The following is a 27,680-nucleotide window of genomic DNA, read 5'->3' on the forward strand; positions in this document are numbered from 1 at the left end:
CCTCAGCACTGACCTTCTGACAATGCCACACTCTCTCAGCACTGATCTTCTGACAGTGCCACACTCTCTCAGCACTGATCCTCTAACAATTCCCACACTCTCTCAGCACTGACTCTCTGACAATGCAACACTCCCTCAGCACTGACCCTCTGAAAATGCAACACTCTCTCAGCACTGATCCTCTAACAATTCCCACACTCTCTCAGCACTGACTCTCTGACAATGCAACACTGCCTCAGCACTGACCCTCAGCATTGATTAAGACTCCTGTTACAGTGAAGACTGAACACCTTCTGATACTGTTCAAAGAAAAACTGGCATGCCATCTGATAAACCTTTGTCAAATGTGACAGCAAAGCCAGATTTCCTAGTTATATATCTCATGGCTGTATGTGGCAGCAAAACACTATTGATTATTCTTCAAGGTAGCTCACACAGTCTGATACTACATCGACAAAGGTGATTTTCCTTTGAATAGCTGATATATAGGGTGGCAGAAAATCAGACAGAAATGAAGTAATTGAAGAAGGCATTAACCAGAATAAACATCAAGGAATTGGAGCATTAACGCTCGAAGGCTCATCAAGGAAAAAATATTTTTCATATAAAAAACAGCAAATTACAACAAGGTGTTAAGCCTCTCTCTGGTTTACTCCCTTTAATAAACTTTAGTTAATCACTAACAGGGACTAATGCTCACCAATGAAAGCTGAGGAGCGGTCTACACTTTCACGTTTCCCTTAGCTAGGGCAGCATGGGTCACAAGTACACAGCTGGAACAGAAGACAGAAACAGTCAGAAGCAGAAACTACATGTCGTCCAAAACAGCTCATAATCCAGCACTCACTATTTACAAAACTTGTTGAATGCTGGAAAATATCGACATATTTTGGAAGCACTTTATTTGCTATTTTTTCCGCAAATAGTAAGACTTCTTTTTCCTCAAAGGCATGCACTACATTTCCGAAGACAAATAGCTCTGAAGGTTTGGATTACATTCCACATTTTCCAAATTTAAATGAGACCTGACTTCTCTCGGTGAATGCACTATTGTATTCGAAGTCAAACTGACAGCTTAATTATTTGGAGCACAAGACCACAGTCACTTGGATTGATTCTGTGTAATTGTTTAAATCGGATAATCTACTTACCCAGCAATAATATCCTATTAATCATGATACAAATTTCTTCACCCTGCCTGCACTATTTGGAAGAACTCAGCTTACATATCGTCTTTCTGGCTATGAAAGCAACTTGGTGTTGCCTCAACTTACCTGGAAACTAGTGGACCCCATACCTAAGTCCTCTCAGTAGTGGGTCTTTACCTCCGATGACAGTGACACTGTGTGTTTAGTTGGTCAGTGAAATTATTCCTTTCAGCTGGAGCTTGATCAGTCCTCTTCAGCGATACCACTGGAATATAATTGGGAAACATTATTAAAATTGAGGTAGAGGTTCAATGTTTTCAGCTTAGGACTTTACCTGACCTAAATCTCAGTTGAAGGACTGAAGTAGTTCAGATTCTACAAAACCACTGTAGTCCTGTTTCTCCAGTCAAGAGCCCAATCAGAACAGAGTCTGATTTGTAGGATCACCATCTGGTGCCCTATCCAACATTTCTCCCTCAACCAACACCATATAAACAAATCATTTATCTCACGCGTGTGCAAATGGCTACTGATTTCGAATACTCAGGAGGGCTGTGAGCCTTCAGAATTCTCTAGCTCAGAGGACTGTGAAATCTCAATCTGTACGTTTAAGGGTAGAGACTGATAAATTTCTGATTACCAGTGGTTTCCAGGGTTAAAGAATGGGGTTCCAATGGTCATGCCACTGAAAAGGATTTGAAACCCTTGGACAGTTAAGATTTGTATTAACATCATATACTCCCTAGCTGTAGGATGCAAATCTCCCATTCTGTATCAAAAACAGATCTCAATTCCCAACTTGCCCAAACACAACTGTAATCACCTCCCCAGACTCACTTTCAGAGGCCAAGTCTGAAGATAATATATTGGGGACCTGTATTAACTAGAGTTTGAGTTTCTATGTAATTTATATTAAATTGGGCTTAATTAAGATCCTTGAATTAGAGATAGAAAGCTCTTTTTGCTGAGCTTTATAGAATGAGAACATTAAGAATTTGAAATATATAGCTGAATTTCTGATGTTCACTCAAATGTTTCCACACTGGTTCAGAACTAAAATCTTAGTCCACTATCCTTTCAGATCGAGTTCCTAAGGTTCAAACCCACTGAAATCTCAGACAAATGAAGGATCATGCAACAAACAAAGGGCAAAATATTGTGGATTCCGGTCCTCAGAAATAAAAAACAGAAAGTGCTGGTGAAATTCAGCTGGTCTGGTAGCATCGGTGAAGAAAGAGTTACATGTTCCAAATTCAACATACTCTTCTTTGGAAATGAAGCAAAAGGAGCATTAAAGATTGAAAGAAACAATTGCTACCTCATACAAAAAGGTCAAAAACTACTTCATTTCCAGAACTGCTCAAACATTGGATTCATAATACTGTTCAATAATTTTGATTTTGAGTGATACTAGGGAAATTCTCTCATCATTTCTTATAATGTGAGGATCACCAGGTTGTGTGGGAGGGAATTCTATGAAAAAAAAAGACCCTGGTGGGCATTGTGGACAAGTCTCCTTGCGGTGCTCAAGCTGTGGAACAGAAGATAATCAAAAGATAGAAAAGGCATAAAAAAGGCACTATTACAATAATCATAGGGAACATCCATATGTACGTGGACAAGGAAAATCAGGTTGGTAGCAGATCAAGGAGGGGAACTTATGAAATGTCTACAAGATTTTTGAAGCATTTTGGGGTAGAGCATTTTGGCATTGACCCTGCCAAGCCCCCTTCTGAATCTTACAAGCTTCAACAGGATCACCTCTGACCCCACTAAACTCCAGGCAGTACAGACCCAATTCACTCAGCCTCACATCTCATTTGGGCTCAGTCTGAGCAGGCAAACAGGAACATGGCTGGGTGCTTTGTCGGAAAGATGGCACTTCTGACAGTGTAGCATTCCACCCACTCAGCACTTCTGAGGTGTCAGCTCCGAAACTCTGCAGTGAGCCTTGAGCCTTTGACTCGGAGATAACAATACAACAGCTAAGCTGGGGTTACGTCACATCTCAACTCTAACGTGTATCTCCAATCAGTGAGCCCTGCTAAGGTTATTCGGTGCGCTCTCTCTCTCTCTGTGCCCTTTTAGATCTGCTTTAGCCTCTACTCCTTGCCACAAGCTTGGCGGCTGCCACATCTGTTAATTTGCCATGGGGCACCAACAACTGTTTTGTTCAGCACCGCACCAGTTGGTATCTTTTTGGCAGTCCTCAAAAATAAAGCACCTTTATGTCCAAACAATGGTCACACTGAGAATTGGTAACTTCTCCAAAGACAGCCAGTATGATCAAATGACAATGGAGGTTGCAGTTAGGGCCCTTTCAGTTTACAACACAGCTACAGTTGGCAGCCAGGCACTCTCGATAGCTCTATTGGCAAAAAACGGCAACTCTGCTGAGTCCAAAGAGCCAAGCTCTAGTCAGCTACTGGTGGAAGTAAATATTTCTTTCATTTATAACTTGAGGCCTGTTGCATGCTGTTCAAAAGGAAATATTCTTTTGGAGAAGAGCAGGTGAGTGGGGCTAATTCAGTGGTTTCTGGGGCTGACTGGCAACCTTCTGTGCTGTGAGATTTCGCCACAGGATTAAGGTGTTGTTCTGCCACTTAGTCGAGCAGTGTTATGGCCAGCATTGACTAACCTCACAGCTCACGTACACAAGGAACCTGAAAGTTGTCATTCTCCTAAACCGGCGTATAAGTTGACCCATTCTGCCTGTCATAGGATGGTCTTGATCTCTACATACTCAGCAAGTCATTCCCGCTTTACTGCCATGATGTGCTACTCTTGCATTAGTAGTCAGCTTCCAGTTTCTGCTGCAAAACTGTATGGTCTATTTAATGATATCTTACAGCATGAACCGCCAGGCGATATGAACAGCGTTAGAAGGTGCACGGGAGTTTAAAACACAGCCAAACATTGGATTGGATTCCAAATACATTTCAAAATGGCAACCAGAGGTTCATGTCTACACTTGCCATATACATTGACTTCTACCTTTGGAATGATGTTTCAAGGCTTATATGCTGACACCATGAGTAAGTTACACTCTTTGGGAAAGCTGGGTCGAGATAAAATGGGACAGCCAAGTAGGTAGTACTGGTTACTGGGTGCACTTTGAGCACATGGTCCCCCTTTATCAGCATCTGTAATGTCTCTCAAACAGAGCTGAAGTGCAAAGCCATATCCCCACAGCAAACACTTAAAATTCCAGTGACTCATGGGGCCAGACGTTTGAATATGTTCCATGAAAAATGATTACAAGCAATATTTGTAGAGCGGTGGCAGATTTTGGGTGTCTACTTTGAGAAGTCACCAAGAAAATATGAGAAAATTGATGCAAATCAGAGCTGATAGTTTAGCACATTGTCCCACAAGGTACATGCATAACCCACTTTCAATAAAAACATTTAAACTTGCTAAGATTGAGTCATGCTCATCTACAATTTGCAACAAAACCAGGGCTACTCAGATGCTTTGATATTTCTGACTGGCTGGTATTAACACAAATAAATTGATAGCGTTTCTATGGTGAGGTTGGGTATAACTGCCATTACATTAATGGATTAAATTCTTTGTGATTAGTTGAATTGTATTGGGTTAGTTCTAACTATCGATGACCAACAACTTAGTGTTTTGTGTCTGAGTGCTCCACCTGCTCCTGTCTAATATTTCTGAATGCTTTTTTAAGCTTACCTGACCTATTTGTGTTGGTACCATTGACACTGTGACTTTACACATTCAAGGTTTAAGGCTAGCTGTGATTTCGAAGTGTACTGTTATTGACACTAAGCTCTGTCTGATTAACCCGATTCTTTTATTCACTCAAGAAACCTAGTGAAATTAGCGCCTTTTAAAGCACAAATTTGCCTTGGAGAAAGGATTATTTTTGAAATGAACTTTGTTACGACCAGCTAAGAAGGAGGGGAACCAGTTCACTCAGGTGAAAATAATTTGGGGTATCCCATATGGAATCATGATGAATCGAGCAAGCTCATTGGGGGACTAGTTATAACAATCCAACACTTCTCATGACCACTAGCTATCCCTGAAGTGCTTTATTTAGGAAATGCTGGATACTATAGTGACGTAAGAATCCAACAGCCAGTTTGCCCACAGCAAGCTCCTACAAACAGCAATGTGGTAATGGGCATATGATCCATTTAGTGAAGAAAAAGGTGTTGTTGGGTGGAATACTGGACCATCCAAAATACAGTGGATTTAGGAGAATGACTGAGTGTTGGCAACTTTCAGGTTCCTTGTGTATGTGAGTTGTGAGGTTTGTCAAATGATGTTGCATTTATATGGCTCTTTCTACAGCCATGAAGAGTCTTAAAGTGTTTTACAGTCAATGAAGCACTTTTTCAAATGCAGTCACTCTGGTAACATGAGAAATGTAGCTGCCAATTTGCGCACAGTAAGCTTCCACAAACTGCAACGCTTTAATAAGCAGACTATCTTTTTTTGGTAATTGAGCAATACATACTGCTTAGGACCCCAGGGATAGCTCATTTGCTCTTCTCTGAAATAGTGCCATGGGATCTTTAAGATTCCCCCCCCAAGCAGGTAGATGGGGCCTTGGTTTTACCCCTCATCCAGAAGGCAATCTGCCAGCATCATGGTGCTCCATCAGTACTGAATTGGACTATGCTTATCTGAACTTTTGTGCTGATACCATGGAGTGGAACTGGCAAATATATACCCGACTCTTCATTCAGATTGGGATCAACATTAGGAAGTTGGGATAGCTGCGACCAATACTGCAGACGCATTTAAGGGGGAAGCCTGGATCACTGGATGAGGCAGAAAGTTACGTTGATGGGGAGAGATTAAATTGGGTTAAAGGAGATTAATGTCGAATAGAGACACCAGCACAGGCCAGCTGGGTCAAGTGACTATTCAATTCAACACAATGCTCTTTTGTAGGCTATTATGGTATCTGCTTCCAATACTCTTTCCAAGTGGCCAAATCCTGTTCTCACCCAAAAACCCTACAGAGGTCACTGGACAGTGATTGGGCACTTTGCCGAGCCACTTTCCCTCAGCAACACACTTCACCAGAGAGTGCGGCCCCTTTGTGTTCAAGTACAATCTATTCTAGTCAGAAGTCACATGACAGCAGGTTGTAGTCAATTGGTTTATTTGAAATCACACGCTTTCGGAGCACTGCTCCTTCATCAGGTGACTTCATCGGAGGAAGGAGCAGCGCTCCGGAAGCTTGTAATTTCAAATAAATCTGTTGAATTATAATCTGGTGTCGTGTGACTTCCAACTTGTCCGCCCTAGTCCGACGGAGAAAGTGAGGTCTGCAGATGCTGGAGATCAAAGTTGAAACTTTATTGTTGGAACAGCACAGCAGGTCAGGCAGCATCCAGGGAACAGGAGATTCGACGTTTCGGGCACAGGCCCTTAAATTCCGGAGATTCCTGAAGAAGGGCCTGTGCCCGAAACGTCGAATCTCCTGTTCCCTGGATGCTGCCTGACCTGCTGTGCTGTTCCACGCCCTAGTCCGACACCAGCACCAAATCTATTATAGAACCTCTGTGCAGTGATTCAATTGAGAGAAACCACTGTCTCTGCGGGAGACCTACATAAAGGTGAAGCTTGCATGTTTCTCCTGGACAGCTGTGCAAATTTATGACTGGTATAAATCACCAGCAGCTCTGTAGCCTGTTGGTCTTGTGGACTATAGGTGGGCTGAGTATTCCATCTCGACAGTGGGGAGTATAGAAGCTAAGCTTTAATGCAAGTGCCAGAATTGGATGCATAAGCACTCTCACTGCTGTAAGGAACATCTATTTATCTCTCTACCCTTCAACTAGATCTTTATTATCTACAGTCTGCAAGCCAAGTGTGAAACAAAGAAATCTGCTGCAGACTGCTGCATGTTCAACAGAATCATCACTGGGAGTAAATGTGTGAAAGTAAGAGACACATGCTACCACTCGAAGTTGTTAAATTAGTTCAAAATGAATAACGACAAACTTGCAATGAAGTTGCATCACTTAGAAAGAGGTGTGTGAGAAAGTTACACTGTTGGCAGCAAGGCTCGGACCTATCTATAAGGCAGTGGTGCTTTCTGCTAGCTGAATGGATCTTGTGCTACTGTTAAAAGTAAGTTCAGAACCCATCCCCAACATTGATATTGCTGTCAAGATGCAATTGAAGCCAGCCTTGCATTTTACTTGACAGCAAGCTGAGAGGAGATAGAAGTCAGTCACATCCCTGCCTAAGGGTGCAAGTCCCTTCAGCCCATCCTGTTCCTGGGAGCTGTGGGCCTTCTACCATCACCACCTACAAACAAAAATTTCTCATCTTATACATAGCAAGAAATTTGAGAGAAAAATTGGAAGCAAGTGAAAACCTGGAATGAAAATGAAATACAGTTGCTTTGCTGTTACAAGATTTCTTTCTCTTGAAAGTAAAACAGCTGAAAATAGAAAGATAAAACCTTAAAAGAAACCTTTTTGCTGACCAATTCACTTGTTTCTACAGTGTGTTAGGAATTGGCGAAGGCAGGAAAGAAGACAGCAATAACCATGTCCTATGTTTTGAGCAGGATCCTCGCTCAAATATTGTGACCAGTTTTGAAGGTTTAAATAATGGTTAGAAAACCAGCCTGCCCATGTAGGACACCCCATGTGTGTACAGATTAAAATTCACCAGTCCTTACATCTGTAACTGTCCCCAGCCCTGCAATCCTTTGGCGATCTCCCATTCCTTCAATGCTGGCATCCAGCATACCCTCAACAGTCATAGTTCCAGTTCCAGTAACCTTCAGCTGCTGAAAATGTGTTGCTAGAAAAGCGCAGCAGGTCAGGCAGCATCCAAGGAGCAGGAGAATCGACGTTTCGGGCATGAGCCCTTCTTTGGGCTCATGCCCGAAACGTCAATTTTCCTGCTCCTTGGATGCTGCCTAACCTGCTGCGCTTTTCCAGCAACACATTTTCAGCTCTGATCTCCAGCATCTGCAGTCCTCACTTTAACCTTCAGCTGCCCAAGCCTAACCTTCTGGAAATCTCCCTCTAAACATCTACATCTCAAAAATAATCCTCAATTCCAATTTGTTTGACCACTCATTTGGCCACTTGTCTTAATATCTCCTTATGTGGCTCAGTGTCACACATTTGTCTGACAACATTCTTGTGAAGTGTCTTCAGGATATTATGTGACATTTGAAAAGCTATATAAATGCAAGTTTAATTTTGGCCAACAAAATGTTGATACCCTCATTGATTGTTGAAATAGTTGTGTGATATTAATGGGGGAAATGTCCAGCTATTGTTAGGCTTGACATCTGGGTAATTGTGCAGACAGTCCACACAAATGAATGAGAAACACACCAAACTGCCCACAGATACCACTTACTGAGAAATTTTAATAAACCAATAAGAACAACTGTCTGCACTTCCGGAGATTTTCTAACCATTACTTAGAACGCCAGCATTGAAGGAATGGGAGATCGCCAAAGGATTGCAGGGCTGGGGACAGTTACAGATGTAAGGACTGGTGAATTTTAATCTGTATACACATGGGGTGTCCTACATGGGCAGGCTGGTTTTCTAACCATTATTTAAACCTTCAAAACTGGTCACAATATTTGAGCGAGGATCCTGCTCAAAACATAGGACATGGTTATTGCTGTCTTCTTTCCTGCCTTCGCCAATTCCTAACACACTGTAGAAACAAGTGAATTGGTCCTTCACCTGAGAACTCGCAAGGCAGCTAACCCAGCATTGCTGAGTTACACTGAGGCCTTTCTTTACACCCATGAACAACTCATCTTCTCCAGCCTTCCTAAAACTTTGAAACCTGTTATTACCCAAGCCCTAAGCTAATTTCTGCACCTAGATGTTGAGCCTCCTAACATATACTGCTCCCTGTGTTTCCATCTTCATTCAATCTGTTAATGTCAGAACTCACCTGCTCCTAACTCACTGATGTGTCCTCAGAATTGCCCATCTCACATGATGCTATTAGTCCCAAGATTTCAATTACTAACACAAACATGTCTCACTACTCCCTCATTACCATCTCAATCCACATGTCCTTCCTCCTCCAAATGTCTCACCCTCACTGTCACCGCTGAAACCAAACGCTTTGTCGACTTTCATATTTCCTGTCAATTACTCCAACTTCAATAATCCCTCCTATTCCCCAATGATTTCAAACCAAGTTCCCAAGTCACCATGAAATCTTATTCGCATCTGTCCTTCCCCACATTTTTAAAGTGTGTCTGCTCCAGAAACAAACTTCCTGCTTCTTTCTCTATCTCTGAATGCTCAGCAATCCCTTTCAGCACCCAAGCTTTTTCGATTAAAACTGCTTGTTACCATCTTTAACTTAAAGAACCTGAAGTAGCGTGCCGGTACTCACCAGTTATGGTAACTCTTGGACCTCTCCTCAGCTTCACACCATAACCCCTCCCCAATTGGAAAGCCACCCCTCTTAAACTTTCATACCTACACTCATTGCTGGATTTTCCACATCTTCCAGTAGCAAGGCCACTTTGGCCAGGTTACTAATATCTGTAGCGATGATGCACTCTCGCTGCTTGTCCTCCTCAATCACTCTGCAGTGACTATGACAATAAGCCACTAGTGTTCCTCTCTTAGTCAGTCCAATGATTCCATTGCAAAGGTCCAAATAATGGCTCTCTGTCCCATCAAAGCACAGTTGTCTCTGGGAAGACTAGCGAATGTGTGCTCCTAAAGCCAGGATACTAATGCCAACTTCAACATCCTAAACCCAATAGTCAAGCATGGGACTTTCTGGTCTACACAGCTCAATTCCTCATCTTCGGACTGCATTTACCTACAAACCACTGAAGACTTCAAATCCATTTAAGTAAAGCAGGACAAAGCTATGGGTGCAGATCTCAATGAAAGAGAGAAGCACAATGTTAATTCGGGTCATTCTAAGCTGTCTACATCGGGAGTAATATTCACAGGTGTTTAAAGATTTGGATTCAAAGCATTTTCTACAATCTCCACTCTGTGCTTGACCTGAGTTCATTTATCTTCAGCAGGATGCTAACCCCCAAGGTCCAGCAGTCTGGTTCCAGTCGCTGAACTACGAATTAACATTTTCTTCAGATGGTCATAAATTAGTTCATGTATGTGTTTCACACCTAGAGGCACAGTTTTCCATTGATGAATGCTTCAATGCTGCTTATGGGCTAAACAGTGGGTTAATGATCTTCACTATAAAGGATGGTTGTAATTTTCTCTAACAGGTGGGTTGAACCACTAAGGGATTTTGCTCTTATAAATAGTTTCAGTCTAATCAGTACTTACTATAAACTTGTTTTGTTGCATTGTTTTGTTCCTAAGCCCCTGTCAACAGATTTTCCATAAATCGCTGAATTACACACAGTTGAAGCCAAGCATTATATCTTGCATGCAAAGTTCACTTCTAAGTCATAGCAAAGGCAGTTGTCGTTTTGAATTTACCCAAAACACTTTACTCATTCTGCAGTCTTGTGGTAAAGGTTCACTATATCCAATGGAAAATGTATGTAACAGGCAGCTATTTGTTAGCAGTATGATCCCAAGTGCAGTAGGATTGCTGTTTTGCATGACCTACTTTATTAAATCAAATAAGTAATATATTACTGATCTTTCTTTGCAGATTTCAATAAAACCCTTCCTCAGGAGATCTTGGCTTTACCAAAGCAACTAAACCTTCAATCAGCTTGTATGCTGTTTAATCAGATACGCTCAAATAACCCACAGAGGTTCCACTTATTATCAGGTCTGAAGATTCGCAAAGCTGGTGATTATGATGCAGTGTGTGCAATACTCTTTTCAGAAACATACTAAAAAAAAGTGAACAAAATGTTATTGAGATTACACAGTTCGGTTAGGGAGATGTTCCAATTCATCCAGACAGTTAAGAGTCACAATCATTGGGACTGGCACAAGAACTTAACTCCCTTCAGTCATGTAACAAAGGCAGTGTGACAACTGAAGCCCAGCTGTGTTACCACTGGAAACTGGCATGTACCCTGAAACCTGGGCTGATTTACTGACGCTGAAAGGCTGAGCTTATTTACTCTTGATCACAATTCAAAAGGAAACACCTCCAGCTTGGGGAGGAGTGCCAGCTGCGCTAGGACAGGTGTTGGTAACTGGTAGGTTCATTTGGGGAAAGTACCCACCCTCTTTTCTATTGAAACGGTGCACAGGACAACAATGGAAAAAGGCAGCTGGTACAAATGCACATCTTCTATTATAGTCAGTTATTGTAAAGTCTTCCCCCTCCACCAAGGTGGGAGGTCAGGAGAGCCAGGGTCATTAACATTGAGTTTCACCATGGGTTAACAGCTGGGAATTTCCCTTAGCGCTCTGCTGGATCGTGGCGGAAACTCTGCTCCACAATTCGACTCATGTTGCTGGGGCAGACCGAGCACAGGTCTAAGGAGATTCCTGGCTTATACATCGTTGGTGGCAGATAACAGTTAAAACTCTCTGCCTGGTGCCTTTGACAGGTTACTATGTTCACAGGCTTGGAAGAAAAGGCAAGAGGCCAAAAAATAATGGTCCATTCCCCATTTGTCAGATGCTTGACCAATATCATGAGAAACTGGAATTTAGACGGCAGCATTACATGCATATACAGCACTGTAGACTTTGAGGAGACGTGCAGCCTGACCCAGCAACACCAGATTTGATCATCCAAACAAAGAGGTTATTTAGTCACTTAAGAATTTATAGAACCAACGAGAATGGCAGGACCTATGGAAACACGCAATGCTGCCGAGAAATGGACATATCTACCACTGTTGTTGCTTCTTACCTCGTTGTTTAAGGAAAAAGATTAAATGTGAGGGCAAACCCCCTCCTCCAGGGCCCAGCTCCACTCTAATTTGGGCCACTGCTTCGTAAAAGGAGGAATCTCCTCTTTGCTCTGACCAACTGTTGCCCTTCAGAGTTGAACGTGTCCGATTACACAGTGGGCACATGTCTTTCTAGTTGCCTGCTAACCCCAAGCAGCAATGGAATGGGGCCCTTACATGGGCTATAAGTGCCTGCTCGAGGGCCTTAAATTCAGCTCCAGGTGGCAGGCTTACCAAACTCCCCCCGCAATCACAATGGAGTGGGGATCAGGGGGGAGGTGGTGGATATACCAGCAATGGAATAGCAGCCTATTCACATTTCCTGAAGCCTGCTCTGCCACCAACAGGCGGGCTGACATGCAACCCACGTGCATGATGAAGAATCCCCAACAAACATCGCATGCCAACTGTGAGATCTCATTACCTGTCGGCAATGGCACCGAGTCATTCTGTTCACCCTATAATCACTTTAACCAAAGTTCTAAAGAGAGAGCATTGTACACACGGCAGATACAGCACTTTGTGGAACTAACGTTTGACGGAGATTTCCAACAGAACTTTTGCTTCAGTTCCTTTAAAAGCACATGCTATCACCTCGTCTCTGACTAAGTATTGGGGAGCTTTTTCTTTGACTCCAAAAACATCACTGCTGTGTTTCCAAGAGACAGTTTCCAAGCATGGCCCATTTCCACATTGATGTTTTCCAGTCATCTTGCCTCCCCTCTAGAAAGAAGTTGGTCTGCCTAGTTTTGGAGCTTCTGCCTATCAATTGGCTGGCTGAGAAATTATATCACTCTGTGAAAATCCACTGGCACGGTTCACATGTTGTCCCTTTAGTACAGCAGAGACTGATGCGCTGTGCCATCAGGCTCCAACACTAAACCTAGATTTCCACGCATTTCAGCTGCATGGTCGTATGGCAGTGTGCCAATTTCAGCTTTTCTTCCATGATGACCCCATCACAGTCCACCATGATGTGGAGGTACTGGATTTCACCTGACAAAGGAGCAGCACTCCGAAAGCTTGTGATTTCAAATAAATCTATTGGACCAAAACCTGGTGTCGTGTGACTTCGGACAGTCCACCATCCTGTTGCGAATACACCAAAACCCTGCTGGTGATAGAAATGTGATCTCCAGATGTGGAATCCTCCCTTCTTACCATAGCCCTAAGCAGGCCTTGGGGCCCAGTCATAGTGCCTGCACCTCTGGGCCAGTACTGTGGTGTTTAAGACCTGTGACCAGATTTGCTGGGCATGGACAAAGGGGTGTAATATGGTTCCAATGGGGGTGGCATCCAACCTAGGAATCCTTCCCTCTTTTCTCCATCCTGAAGGGAATAAAACAAATGCCTGCCTGGAAGCTATGCCATGAAGAAAACCACATCCCTCTCGTATGTCCACACATTTGCTCTTAAGACCCTTGTAGCTATGCTGTTGTTCTAGTCACCAAGTCCCACCTCAACTTTGCTCACTATTCCTCTCTCATTCCCGCTGCTCTATCCTTGCAACCCAAAACTTAAAATTATTCAATTATTTATTCATGAGATGTCAGCATCTCTTGTTGAGCCAGCATTTATTGCCCGTACCTAGTTTCCCCTGAGAAACTGGTGAGTTGCATTCTGGAACCACCACTTGTGCTCTAGGTAGACGCACAATATGAACAGTTCCAGGATTTTGATCCAAAGGCAATGAAGGACTGGTGTCAGAATGGTGTGCAGTTAGAGGGGAATTCACAGTTTGTGGTGTTTCTATATCTGTTATCCTTGTTCTTCGAGATTGTAGTGGTTGTGGGTTTAGAAGATGCTACTGAAGAAACCTTAGTGAGTTGCTGCAGTAAGTCTTGTAGACGTTACACACTGCTTCTGGGCATCTTTGATGGAGGGGATGATTGTTTGTGGAAGTGATACCAATCAAGTGGGTTGCCTTGTGTCCCAATCTATCATGGCATCAACACTTCCCTTATTCACTGCACTGAGCAAACCCACATTCTTAGTGGTTGTAACAACTCTCGGGGCCACTTGTTTCCGGCTCTCCTATTCTGACCACTTGTTACAGCCACACCCCAGACCTGGCATTTCTTAAGGCTAATGCAATTCACTGACAAACCCTCGTCATTTGCATCTTAAACACTTTCACCTATTGTGCTGTGTCAGAAATCCTATCCTTCAGATGAGGTGTTAAACTGAGGCTCCACCAGATCTTCTAAGTGATATTCTAAGTGACAAACAACCAATTTCATTCCTGAAACTCATGGCCTAGCTCAGGAAAAAAATTCCAAAGATGTGCAGACTAGGTGGCCTGGCCATCCTGAACATCCCTGTCCGGTGCAGGCTAGGCGGCCTGGCCATCCTGAACAGCCCTGTCGTGTGCAGGCTAGGTGGCCTGGCCATCCTGAATAGCCCTGTCGTGTGCAGGCTAGGTGGCCTGGCCATCCTGAACAGCCTGTCGTGTGCAGGCTAGGTGGCCTGGCCATCCTGAATAGCCCTGTCGTGTGCAGGCTAGGTGCCCTGCCATCCTGAATAGCCCTGTCGTGTGCAGGTTAGGTGGCATGGCCATAGTTGATGCTGGGTTAGGTGGATAAGAGGCTTTTTTTTTAAACGCAGTGTGGCTCACACGTGAAATGAACTTCTGAGCAAGTGGTGAATGTAGGTGCAATTACAACATTTAAAGACACTTGGATAAATACATGAATAGGAAAGGTTTGGAGGGATTTGGGCCAAGTGCAGGTTGGTGGGATTTGTTTAGTTTGGGATTATGTTCTGCATGAACAGGTTGGACTGAAAGGTCTGTTGCCATGCTGCATGACTCTATGGTGAGATGCTTTTTGGACAATCGGTGCAAATTCTATGGGCTGAGTGGCTTCTTCTGCACGGTATGGAATTCTGTGAACAGTCGTAAACTCACTTCGGATTTCTCAATACATTTCCAACTCCAGCTTGCCCAGCTCTTCACAAAGCTCCTGTCATACCTTGGACAGTTCACTTTTACGTTCACCAATGTGTTTGTTGGAACAGTTCCATTTCCCTCTAAATCCTTTCCCTGCTAAATCCTTTCCCTCAATCACTATTCTGGCGATGAGAGTGGCTGGAGACAAAAAGGTCTGAAAAGATTTTGTGGCAATAAACTGCGTCATTAAAGCACTCTTTATGATCTGTGTTGAATGCAAATGCTTCCAGAGCACTTCACACGGGTTGAATTATTAGACTTCAAGTGGGTAGAAATATTTGTGTTCCCTTTGTGTGCCTACTATAGCCATCAAGACTGCAGGTCATTGAGTTTGCATCAAACTATCAAAGGCATTTCAACACATATGCATTACATTGCTTTGGGCAGTAATTTATAAACAACTTCAGGTCAAAAGAAAAATCACGGCACACATTCCACACATACAAGGGTAAACGGGTAGTTAATACTGGAAAGAAGCTATCATTTAATGACTCTGCACTTGCTAGTAATTTAATTACTGAATTTGTTCACCCATTAACTACTGCAGACTGGAATCTCTGGGCTGACAAACCTTTGAACATCATCTGATACACCAGGAATTGCAAAAGCTACCATGACATGAATGCAATTGGCCTCATGTCTGTATTCTAAATGTGGGGAAAGAGCACTGACTGGACTGGTCTATAGAGAACTGTCATGGGTTCAATGGGCAGAGTGACCTCCTTCACTGCCATAATGACTGTTATCTACGAGATCACTTTGCTTTCATCGCCTTGCTTCAGCTCCTTGAGGCTGTTTGGTATATATAGGAATGCAGATGGAATATGTTAGACAAACTACTCCTTCCTCTCTCTGTACGGTCACCCTGGAAGATCTTTGATGGTTATTCTTGGCCACCCACTTTCTGTTCCTTGATAAGCTGTCAGATTTATTTCATTGATCTGAATGGGAACTTATTTGGCAGAAATTGGCCTTCTCTATCACAACACTTCATTTTAAAACCACTTCATTGGCTGTAAACAGCTTTGACACATCCCAAAAGCATAAAAAGTGCAACACATATGCAAGTCTTTATTTTCTTTTTGTCTGATAGTCCATCATTTTGCCAAATCTCTCTCACTGTGGGAGTTACCAGAGTGCAGAGTAAGGAAATCTTGCAGCAATTACATAGGGATTTGGTATGACCCTTTAAGTACAGTTTACCAAAGGGGTAACATATACTGGTTTTCGAGATGGCAGTAGGATTGGTTCAACCAGATCAATTCCTGTGCAGATGCCGTTGACCTACAAAGAACAATGGAGTGGGATAGTTCTCCACTCTGGAGTTTCGATGGCAGGAAGGTGGTCTCATTGAAACCTGTACCATTCTTCGAGGGCGTGACAGGCTAGGTCCTGAGTAGCTGTTTCTCTTGGCTGGAGAATCCAGAACCAGGGATCATGGACACAGGACAAGCAGTCGGCCATCTTCTTACTTCAAGGGCATATCTTTGGAATTCTCAGCTTCTGACTGTATTCACAAATAAGTCTGATTAATCTCTGGACACTAGAGAATACAAGGGAAGGGCAGGAAAATTGAGTTAAAACAATAAATCGGCAGCAATCGTGGTGATTGCACAGAGAAGGCTAGAGAGACCAATATGGTCTGTCCCTGCTCCTGTACTACCTATTCTTATTATAGGGCTCAAATGCAGTGATCCAAGTTGTTCACAGCATATACATTCTAACACTTAGCTCCAGAAGGCAGCAGAAGTGAACTTTTAGGGAACTGAAAACAGCTTCAGCCAATGTGTACCTAGATTAGGTCCCCTACAGTGTGGAAACAGCCCCTTTGGCCCAACAAGTCCACACAAACCCTCCGAAGAGTAACCCACCCAGACCCATTCCTTTACATTTACCCCTGACTAATGCACCTAACACTACGGGCCATTTAGCATGGCCAATTCACCTAAGCTGAACATCTTTGGACTGTGGGAGAAAACCCATGCAGACACGGGGAGAACGTACAAACTCCACACAGACAGCTACCAGAGGCAGGAATTGAATGCAGGTCCCTGGCACTGTGAAGCAAAAGTGCTAGCCACTGAGCCACCGTGCCGCCGTCCTGTTTCTCCAGAGACTACAGAGCTGTCATCTCTTCTCAACTATGCGGGCAGACTTCCATACGTAATGTTACCTTGGTTCGTAGGGACCTCTCACAGCCAGTACCTAGAGGACGGATTATACTTGTGCTGTTCTCCAAATGGGAACCAGTGCTATCGTATGTCATCTCTTCTCAGCTATGCGGGCAGACTTCCATACGTAACGTTACCTTGGTTCGTAGGGACCTCTCACGGCCAGTACCTAGAGGAGGGATTATACTTGTGCTGTTGTCCACAAAGATCCCCCCTCCACCCTCACAGAAAAGGGTTCTGTTAAACAAATCATGCCAAAATGAAATAAATGTTGACAGTGCAGTCAAACACACAGCAGCCATTTTTGACTTAAGATCCTATAAACGGCAAAGAGGTTCATTTGCTGGTGTTGCAAGCCAAGGGGCTAGCCTGATAGAATCTTTAACACTCATCTACACATGAAGATAAGGAATTCACTTAAAACTGCATCCAGTTTAAGGGCCTAAATAATAAGCACACCAACAAAGCGAAGTAAGGATGGTCTGCAGCAGTGATGCTGAAAGCGCATCTACAGACAGAGAGAGCTTCTGCGTGGTTCGGAGGTTGGTTCAAAACATGCAGCTCTCCAATATATAAGAGAACAGGCCAGAATGCTCACCATCACCACTGGGGTGATGCTACACAACACATGTGAGCTACGAGGTGTCGTACACATAGAAGTGCAAGTTTTAAAAGTAAGATTGATGCAATGTTGCTACAACACACAACAGGGTGTTTGAATTTTCAACACTCAAGCGGGTGAAAACAAAGAGGTGGGACCAGTTCAACGTAGCTCCTAACATGGGACCAAACCCCTCTCCAGTTTGGATCCAGACACCATTCAAGTCTTATTCAATGTTGCATCATTCTTCCCATAAATTCTCATAAGTGTTCGCTCTCACAATCAAATGCAGGATGGTTAGGAACTGGAAGTGAGCCACAGACAAACGTTTTCAGGAACCTCGGGGTTATGGGATCTTCTGGGGAAGGGGAGGTCTGGGGGAAGCTGCAACTGTAAGTTCTCTCAAGTGGGCCAGAATGACACTGACCTCTCAGGGTAGGAGGAGCACAAAGGGCAGAGTGTATGGTCTAAATCTGATGTGCTTTTGGCCTGTAAAAGGGTATTGTATCTGATGTGGCACTGCTTACACAATCTGTTGAACATTTCTCAGACCTCTTGTGACTGGCTAATATTAAGTTAATAGAATACAGCAGACTGTAGTATGCACTCATGAGTGAGTCATGCTTCAAGAGATCAGAGGCAGGTTGGACTCTGCAATTTTTATATAGTCAGGTGACATGCTGTAGTAATGCTGATATCACGAGCATTTCCCTTAAAGGTATACTGACATAATAACCGTGAGACACAATACAAGACTCACCAATGAAGAAAGATGGCTTGAAGTTGCATGAGAATTGACCGCATTTGACATCATCATCAAAAAACAGGTCAGTGATTCAGCAGAGAAGGTAGAAAACTTGAAACGTAACTATGGCTGAGACCAAAATTAAAATAGATATGCAATCTGAATTTCTCAATTAAGGACAGTGAACAATGGCATTTGATTGCTGGATTTTATAGAATGGAATGATTTAGATGAAATGAAGGCCAAAGCCTTCTAAAACAATGGTTCTAAAGTGGATAACTTACATGCAGTGCAACAGTTATATTCAGGTCTGGTAGTGAGTTTGCAGACGACACCAAAATTGGAGGCGTACTGGACAGTGAAGGTGGCTACCTCAGGAAACAAAGGGATCTTGATCAGATGGACCGATGAGTGGCAGATGGCAGTTTAATTTAGATGAATGTGAGGTGCTGCATTTTGGAAAGGCAAATCAGGGCAAGACTGATACACTTAATGGTAAGGTCCTGTGGAGTGTTGCTGAACAAAGAGACCTTGGAGTGCAGGTTCATGGTTCCTTGAAAGTGGAGTCCCACGTAGATAGGATAGGATAGTTGGGAGAAAGTGGGGACTGCAGATGCTGGAGATCAGACTTGAGAGGTTGATTCTCCTGCTCCTCAGATGCTGCCTCACCGGCTGTGCTTTTTCAGCAACACACTCTTGACTGGAATAGTTGGGAGGCCATGTTGTGGCTGTGTAAGGCTTGGGTTAGGCCAATTTTGGAATACTGCATTCAGTTCCGGTCTCCCTGTTGTAGGAAGGATGTTATGCAACTTGAAAGGGTGCAGAAAAGATTTACAAGGATGTTGCCAGAGTTTGAGCTTTTGGGAGAGGCTGAATAGGGGCTGGGGTTATTTTCCCTGTAGCGTCAGAGATTGAGAGATGACCTAAATGAAGTTTATAAAATCATGAGGGACCTGGATAGGGTGAATAGCCAAGATGATCTCCCCAGGGTAGGGGAGTCCAGAACTCAAGGGCATAGGTTTAAGGTGAGAGGGAAATGATATAAAAGGGACCAAAGGGGCAACTTTTTCACGCAGAGGGTGGTGCATCTATGAAATGAGCAGCCAGAGGAAGTGGTGGAGGCCGGTACAATTACATCATTTAAAAGGTAGCTGTATGGATACATGACTGGGAAGGTTTTCGAGGGTTATGGGACAAGTGCTAGCAAATGGGACTAGATTAATTTAGAATATCTGGTTGGACTGGATAAATTGGACTGAAGGGTCTGTTTCCATGGTGTACAGCTCTATGACTCTAAGTTGGATCAAAATCACCTTCCTTTGCTCAATCTGAGTTTTAGAATGATATTAAGACACAGAATCAAGACTTGTCAATCTATGCCAGATAAGCTCCAAGATCAAAATATTGCCAATTGGTAAAGACATGGCCTCTATTCAAACAGAGAATTGCCCACCGGCTGCGACATCCGCCGGCTGTGACACTGCTGAATTCAATCTAAACAAAAACCTGATGCGAAACAACAGAATGATCCAATAAACCCACTAAACACAAATGAGCAAGACTGAGAAAAATATTTTGAAGTTGTCTCATTTCATTTTATTTCACATTTCCTTCCTCGTCATAAACAAAATGTTCTTAATCCTGTGGGTGATAAATGTCATTTTGATTCTGTATGATTTGTTATAATTCCTGGAAGTGTTGATCCAGCTCCCTTACTGTCACAGGGGCAATCCGGATCCTGGGAATGATGGGACCACAATGCACTACGTCAAAATAATTGAACAGGGCTCAAGCAACGCGAGTGCCAAGTTGAAGTGCTTCAGCAAAATGCTCGGACTTGGCAAAATTCAACACAGCAGCAGCTGAAACAGCAGAATTGGCTGGGGCAAGCCAGGCTGCACTCTGACTACAATCTTATGCATACAATAGACTGGAAATATCCAACCATATCCTGGAAATGATGGATAACCCCAACACATGCAGCCATTCCATGAGGATTGCATTTCTTTTCAGAAAAAGAAGACAACTGCATCTTTTGACCTTCTGTGTTGCACTGTTGAGAAGTTGCCTTCAATTATATAAAGAATAAAAGACACACAAACGGGCTATTCGGCCCAACTAGCCTCAGCCATGTTTCACTTGAGCCTCCTCCGATCTTGCCTCAAGGGAATCTACCACCGTAACCTCTACTCCTTTCTTTCCCAAACACTTGCTCAGCTTCCGCTTAAATGTATCGATACTATTCGCTTCAGCCCTCTCTGTGATAGTGAGTTCCATTTTCTCAGCACCCTTTGTATAAAGAAGTTTCTTCTGAATTCCCTCTTGGTGACTACCTTATGCAGACTGCCTCTAACTATTCGCTTCCCCACAAAGGAGAGCATTTCCCCTCTGCATTCACTTGATCAAAACCATATTATTTTAGAATTGTGCCTCCAACAGAAGTGACAATTTCTCACACCCTTGTGTGATTCCCCTGTAGATACGGAGCGGAGGCTATTTTGATGTCGCTACTCCCGACAAAGCCAGCACACACACCCTGTGCCTGGTGTCTTGTTAACGCAGCTAAGTCATAGCACAAGTCAGGGATGAAATCAGACGAGTGTGTTCAGTTAGCTTGCTTCTTGCAAAACTAGTATGAAGGTGCTATTATTAGCAACTTTCATTTACTATGGAGAAGTGTCCAAGAACAATCAGTCGGGTTCCTAACTTCTTTCAGAAAAATACATTTCTGGATTATATTGATTTTGGATGGCTTCACCCAATCATTTTCCCTCATCGTTCCCCTCATATAGTAGACAGAGGTTCATGAGTGTTGATTGTTCTTTCGTATCTTATCCTTGTGCCTGTGATTAAAACTAGTCTTGACATTGAACAATGAAGGCAGGCTGATTGCTCAGTTGACGTAAGGGAACAATCGTCCACTTGAGACAGTCGAGGTTCTGGCAGCAGCCACTGTGTTGACGGCAGGGTTTCACATTTCAGCAGTGTGACCAAATCAAGGTGAACGCGCACAACAGAAATGGGGAACCGTGTGGTTTGAAGGATGCAATTGTGGAAGGTTTCAGACCGAAGGCACGCAATTAATGAGCCGCAGAATGGGCGGAGGGTGGCAGTGGGAGTACAGGGCGTTTCATACATCTCTACTGTGCTCATTTCGCAAGAGTTGAACTAGGAACCATCACTGGCTCAGTTCCCACGTATGCTTTCTGTGCTGCTGTGTGTCATTTAAAGGCTCTTAAACCATAAACTGAAAATGGGGTAGAGAGGGTCAGAAGACTGGTCCTTACTAAGACTGCATTGAAGCAGCGCTCCCTGTAAAAGCTGTCAATTTTGTAAATGCATTCACAGTTCCCTGTCACACCCCATGCACAGGCAGGGGGCCAAGATGAATCTGTGGTTTAACTAAGCTCCCTGCAACTCATTTCCTTCTTGGAAGCATCATTAACTGGATCATCACTTTTCCAACTCTTTCATCACACATTATATAGACTTTATTTCTCCAGGGGATGGGGGGTGGGCGGGCACAAAATGATTTTTGCAGAGAGGACATTCTGGGAAAGAAGGTTACTAATTTCTTAGCCCCCTATGTATGGAACGCAATCGGAAAAATTAAAATCCACAATCAGAAACGGGAAGGGATTTTGTAAAATAACGACTGTCAACTGCAAACATTTTTCACCAAGTTATGAGTTTAAAAAAAGTCACAGGTTATGGCTTGTAAAATAAACATTTCCATCATCAACAGTAAGTATCTTGTTAGGTGCCTGAGGAGTTGCTGTATGTATGTATAAACCCCCTTTAATCTATTAACACATCTAAACGGTCAGCTATTGGACAATGTGATAGTAATTCCCACATGGAGATGATAGAGAACAGTTGATCTAACTATTGGTTAACGAGGTCGTTTTAGGGACTATAATGAACGGGGGAGGTAGTGACACAGAGATTTAGGGAAACAATTGCAGATCTTAGGAACTTGCTAGTTGAAGACATAACCACCACTGGTAGAGTGAACAAAAATACTTGAGATCAGAATTGGAGGAGCATGGAGGCCTCAGAAAGTTGTCGAACTGGAGCAGATTAGAAGGTGCAAACTCACTGAGACATCTTTAAACAACAGGAAAGCACAAGAGGCAGGTCAAACAGCTCCCCGCCCGGAAGGCGATCCACCCAGCTAAGAAGCAATAGAAGCTTAAGTTTATTCAAAATGGGATTTGTACTTTTGCCCAATGCCTCCTTTCTATGTTAAAGGTGATCGCAATGCTGAGACAATTTGAAGCCAATGTGTTTTCATTTATGCTCCAAACTAAACCATCTACTCTTTGCTTGATGTTGCAAAAGCAGGAGTCAGTGTGTGATTCAACTGTGGGTTTTGAGACAAGGTGACTCAGCACTTTCACCCAGATTCTGACCACAAGTTTTCTCTACCTCCCTGTCACGAGTTTGGAGGAGAGCCTGCATCCCGCAAAGTCACCGTTCTCACAAAAACAACAAAAGTGCCACGGCAGTCAGGTCATTCAGATGTGGGTCGAAAGTATGGCGCTGGGAAAGCACAGCAGGTCAGGCAGCATCCGAGGAGCAGGAGAACATTAACTTTTCAGGCATAAGCCCTTCACCAAGACAATGAAAGGCTTATGCCCGAAATTTTGATTCGCTTGCTCCTCGGATGCTGCCTGACCTGTTGTGCTTTTTCAGCAGCACACTCTCAACTCTGAACTCCAGCATCTGTAGTCCTCACTCGGATGTGGATGAAGGTTTTGAAACTGGATTGGAGACGACAGAATATTCAGCACAGAAAGCCATTCAGCCTGTTGTGCCCATGTCAGCTGTTCAACTGGAGCCATCTATTGTAGTCAGTTACTGGAGCTAACTGTCTTAAAATTTTCAATCTGTATCCCCTTCCAAGGTGTGAAAAGGGAATCTGAAACCATTGTGTTTGACACTTTGTCAATGAATGCTGTTAGATTGTTGAGATCTCTACAGTTCTCCAGAAGAGGAAAAGCTGCCATCTTTACCTTGTGCGGCCTACATGGCATTCAAATCTCATACTCAGGGTAGATTCTTGGTTCCCTTTAAGTGGCACAATTTCTAGAAACAGTTTTTAACAGTTTGATAAGGTAAAAAGATCACTTTCTGAAAATGAGAGGTGAGGAATGTGGCCTTCATAAATGTAAAAACATCTCAACCCTTCTTTCATTTCAATGTGTGATGTAGAATGTCATTTCTTGGATGCAGTCAACAGTTGAATTTAAGGTTCATCCTCAGCCCTGTGAGGAAACAGTGGTGTGCTGCATTCTCAAAGAAGCTGTTTGCTAGGCAATCCAGGAACTGAATTCCATCACAATGAGGAGATGGCCAAGACACAATGGAGACTAATGATGTTTTCATAAGGTCTGATATGCTAGTTCACTAGTTAGCAGAGCTCTCAGTACTGGGAAGTGCACTGCAGTAAATAACTATTTTTGAGATGGATTTTTATATCAGTAAGACGATCGAGGGTTATGGGGAAAAGGTATACAAGTTGTGGATTATCAGATCAGCCATCATCATCATATTGAATGGTAGAGCAGACACGATGGGCTGAATGGCCTATATGTCCTATGGTCACTGTGGTCACAGGGTGTGATGTTAAACTTAGGGCAGAGGTGATGACTGCTTTGACTGGATAGTGCTCAAACCATGATTGAAATGGGATGTTGATGGGTTGTGCTTGTATTTACTGCTGGATTGCAAGTTATCATTCTTCACTGGAAGTGACAATGTCCAGAAGAACCCTCTGAACCTTTTGTTGTGGAATACGTAACCCCGAGCAGGAACCTAATGTTTTAGTTGTCGTTTAATGATGTAGCTGCTCAAGATTAGTGTCAAGGTCATAACATTCCCACATTCTAAAGGAAGAAATGTGTGGAATGTCAAAAAGGACGATTAGGTGGTGACCAAATAGATTTGTGATAGATACAGTTAAAAAGGCTTCTGGAGGAAGAGAATTGGGTGGAATGGTACAAGGCTGGAGGTCCCAAACAAGAGGTGAAGCTATTGATGTTACTGCTGTGGTAAAGGCAAGGGAAGATGGGAGAAGAAAGCGGAATGCAGGTGCTGGAGAGAGACTTTGCAGGACAAAAAGAGGTTACAGTAATAAAGAAGGGCTAGGCCAAAGGATTTAAACTATCAGAATTTTTAATGATATTACATCAAGTTTGCTTCACAAAAACAGGTCAATTGGATCACTCGGTCCGTTCCAGTATTTATAAGCACATAACATCCATGATCCCCACTTTCGAACATGAGTCTTATCCAATTCCCATGGATGCGACTCACCACAAACGCTCCATGTGGGGCATGCCACATATTGTGCCTATTGTCACAACCTGACAGGATGCAGGAGTCGGGAACCAGTGTGCATGTGAAAAGAATGATGGTTGAGCAAGACCAATTGCTGAAGAGAATTACAGGCAGAGTTCTCTATGAACAAGCAGAGAGATGGAAACCTGGAGTAAATGCAAGTGACATGCATTTCCTCTGGTAGGGTGCAACTCATGGTTTTACAGATTACAGATTACATTACAGTGTGGAAACAGGCCCTTCGGCCCAACAAGTCCACACTGACCCGCCGAAGCGCAACCCACCCATACCCCTACATTTACCCCTTACCTAATACTACGGCAATTTAGCATGGCCAATTCACCTGACCTGCACATCTTTGGACTGTGGGAGGAAACCGGAGCACCCGGAGGAAACCCACGCAGACACGGTGAGAACGTGCAAACTCCACACAGTCAGTTGCCTGAGGCAGGAATTGAACCCAGGTCTCTGGCGCTGTGAAGCAGCAGTGCTAACCACTGTGCCACCCACTAACTATGATGGCCACAGGTCTTCAGTATTTGACACTGAATGCAGAACTGTGCTCCACATTTTCCACCCAATATTTGGACTTGGATAAACCCACTGATTTCAAATCTGCTGCTAAGATATCATCAAGTGACAGTGAAGCAGATACCATCCCTACAGCTTCCAACAGCAGGTCCTCAGACAGTTCATGAGCCCTGCCTGATGCATCCCTTTCTGGAATGCTGGAAATACTCAGATCAATTACAATAGTCCCATTGCAACAGCCACAATCATATGAGCTGCACAGAATTCACCATGTTGCCTATTTATCTGTTGTGACTCCGGGGATTTTTTTTATTGACTTATTTCAGCTCAGTCATGCATGAATTGTAGGGGGAGCATATTCCCGGCTGCTATTTATAGTAAGCTTGTCAACAGCTGCTTCGAACACATTTACAAATCCCCTTTCAGTTCTGAAGAGGAGGTATAACAGACTTGAAACATTAATGGTTTCTCTCTTCACAGAAGCTGTCAGACCTGCTGAGTTTCTCCAGCATTCTGTGTTTGTTTCAGATTTCTAACATCCACAGTATTTGGCCATTTGATTTTTATTTCTCATTTTATAAATTCTTTTCCAGTCGCGAACATCTGTAAGACTCTGCAATGAAAGACAGCGTGGGACAAGATGGCGTCAGGTAATCTCCTTTGCTAACTGCCATAGAATTTTCCTACAGTGTGGAAGCAGTCCATTTGGTCCATCAAATCTACACTGACTCTCCGAAGAGTGTCGCACCCAGATTCAACCCCTACCCTATCCCTGTAAAACTGCATTTCCCATGGCTAATCCACCTAGCCTGTACATCCCTGGACACTGTGGACATGTTGGCAGTGCCAATCCACCTAACCTCTTTGGACTGTAGGAGGAAACTGGAGCACCCAGACGAAACCCACGCAGCAATGTGGCAATGCATCTCGGTGCAGTGTTGTGGTCACCATTTGGTAACGTCTAGCCTGGTTTGAAAGCTTCTAGGAGACTGGTAGCCCTCCCTTGCAGTGCCACTGGACGGTTTTGCTTCTTTTAAAAGGAACGATGGCTGAGTCAGGTCACCAATGCACTGTAAACAATTTGCAATGCCAGGCTATGACTGCTGTGGCTCCATCTGGGGAGAAAGAACTTCTCCCTCCAGAACTCAGCACAGCGAAAGAGGCACGAGTACAGAGTGCTGTTAAAAACAGCACAGGATGGAGCAGGAGTCCTGTGATGCAGGGTGAAAAATATCCAAGTAACAAGCCTCCCTTGTGAACCCTTCCCTTGATGTTGCAGCTGCTTCACTCGTACAAGTGCAGGATAAAGAAACGCAACTAGCCAGTGGCGTTATGTTTCACTTTAACAGCTCCAGTTTGACGGCAGATGATACAATTCTTCCCAGAATAAAACACCAGGCAGTTTAATAAACCAGTGACAGAAAGCCCCATCCAAAATGACTGCAGTATTCTAATAAACAGAAGGCTGAAACCGAGAAACCACAACTGAGAAAACATCCATGTTGAAAGATGGAACGGTAGCAAAAGCTACAATACCAAGGGATTAGCTTGACCAACAATTTACAGCTCATTTTAGGATTGAAATCCAACTTAACAGTATTTTCAAGATGCTCTACTCCGTCAGTTCCGCAATCCATCGATTGTAGGGGGTTTGTGTATGTGTGTGTGTACACAGAGTATTCTTTCCATTGCTGAAGGGGAAAGAGTGTGGCAGAAGAAAGATAATTCTCAAACGTCTTTGACCCATGGATTCAAAATGCCAATTCTAAGATGATGACCAAACCCACACCTTCGGTTTCATGTCACCAGACGGATTGTCTCCCAGTGTTCAACACTCCTCTGAATTGCATCATTTCAAATTTTGGTTAGCTTTTCAAAGAAAGATTTTTTACAAAATGAGGTTTACAGTATTTTCTTTCTGGAGATGTAGACATGTTAAACCAGATTTCACCCACTCAGCCTCCTAAAACATTGGGGTCAATCTTGCATGACAATACACCAGCGATCTGTTTGAGCCTTCCTTTTCCTGCTTTGGAAATAGAAACTGAGAGACTGTGAATCCAGTATTGTCCATTTTATATTCTAGCTCGAGGTTCAAGTCTATACTTCCAGCCTCATTCTCAAAACCATTGTATGGAGGTGTTGGACTGGGGTGGACAAGGTCAGAAGTCACATGACAGCAGGTTATCATCCAACAGGTTTATTTTGGAGCATAGCTCCTTCTTCAGATGCAGTGGCGCTCAGAGCACTGTCAACCAAGGAAAAGGCAAGGGAAGATGGATCTACTTCAAACTGTAATAACTGAGATGTACACATACACAATATGATGGGGCGGCACAGTGGCTCAGTGGTTAGCACTGC

General features: G+C 43.4%; 1 long non-coding RNA gene across 9 annotated transcripts in view; it reads right to left on the reverse strand.

Annotated features, from left to right (window-relative positions):
- LOC122549174 overlaps positions 1–27,680 on the reverse strand; it is a 228,321-nt gene that overhangs the window by 61,360 nt on the left and 139,281 nt on the right. For 7 of the 9 annotated variants that reach the window (XR_006311450.1, XR_006311445.1, XR_006311447.1 and 4 more), the window contains one exon: positions 701–1,413. This is a non-coding gene — a long non-coding RNA (uncharacterized LOC122549174). The remainder of the gene's footprint in view (positions 1–700; positions 1,414–27,680) is intronic. The other 2 variants (XR_006311453.1, XR_006311446.1) reach the window with 1 other exon arrangement.

This window comes from Chiloscyllium plagiosum, chromosome 4 (assembly GCF_004010195.1).
Source record: "Chiloscyllium plagiosum isolate BGI_BamShark_2017 chromosome 4, ASM401019v2, whole genome shotgun sequence".
In the NCBI taxonomy this organism is placed as follows: Eukaryota; Metazoa; Chordata; class Chondrichthyes; order Orectolobiformes; family Hemiscylliidae; genus Chiloscyllium; species Chiloscyllium plagiosum.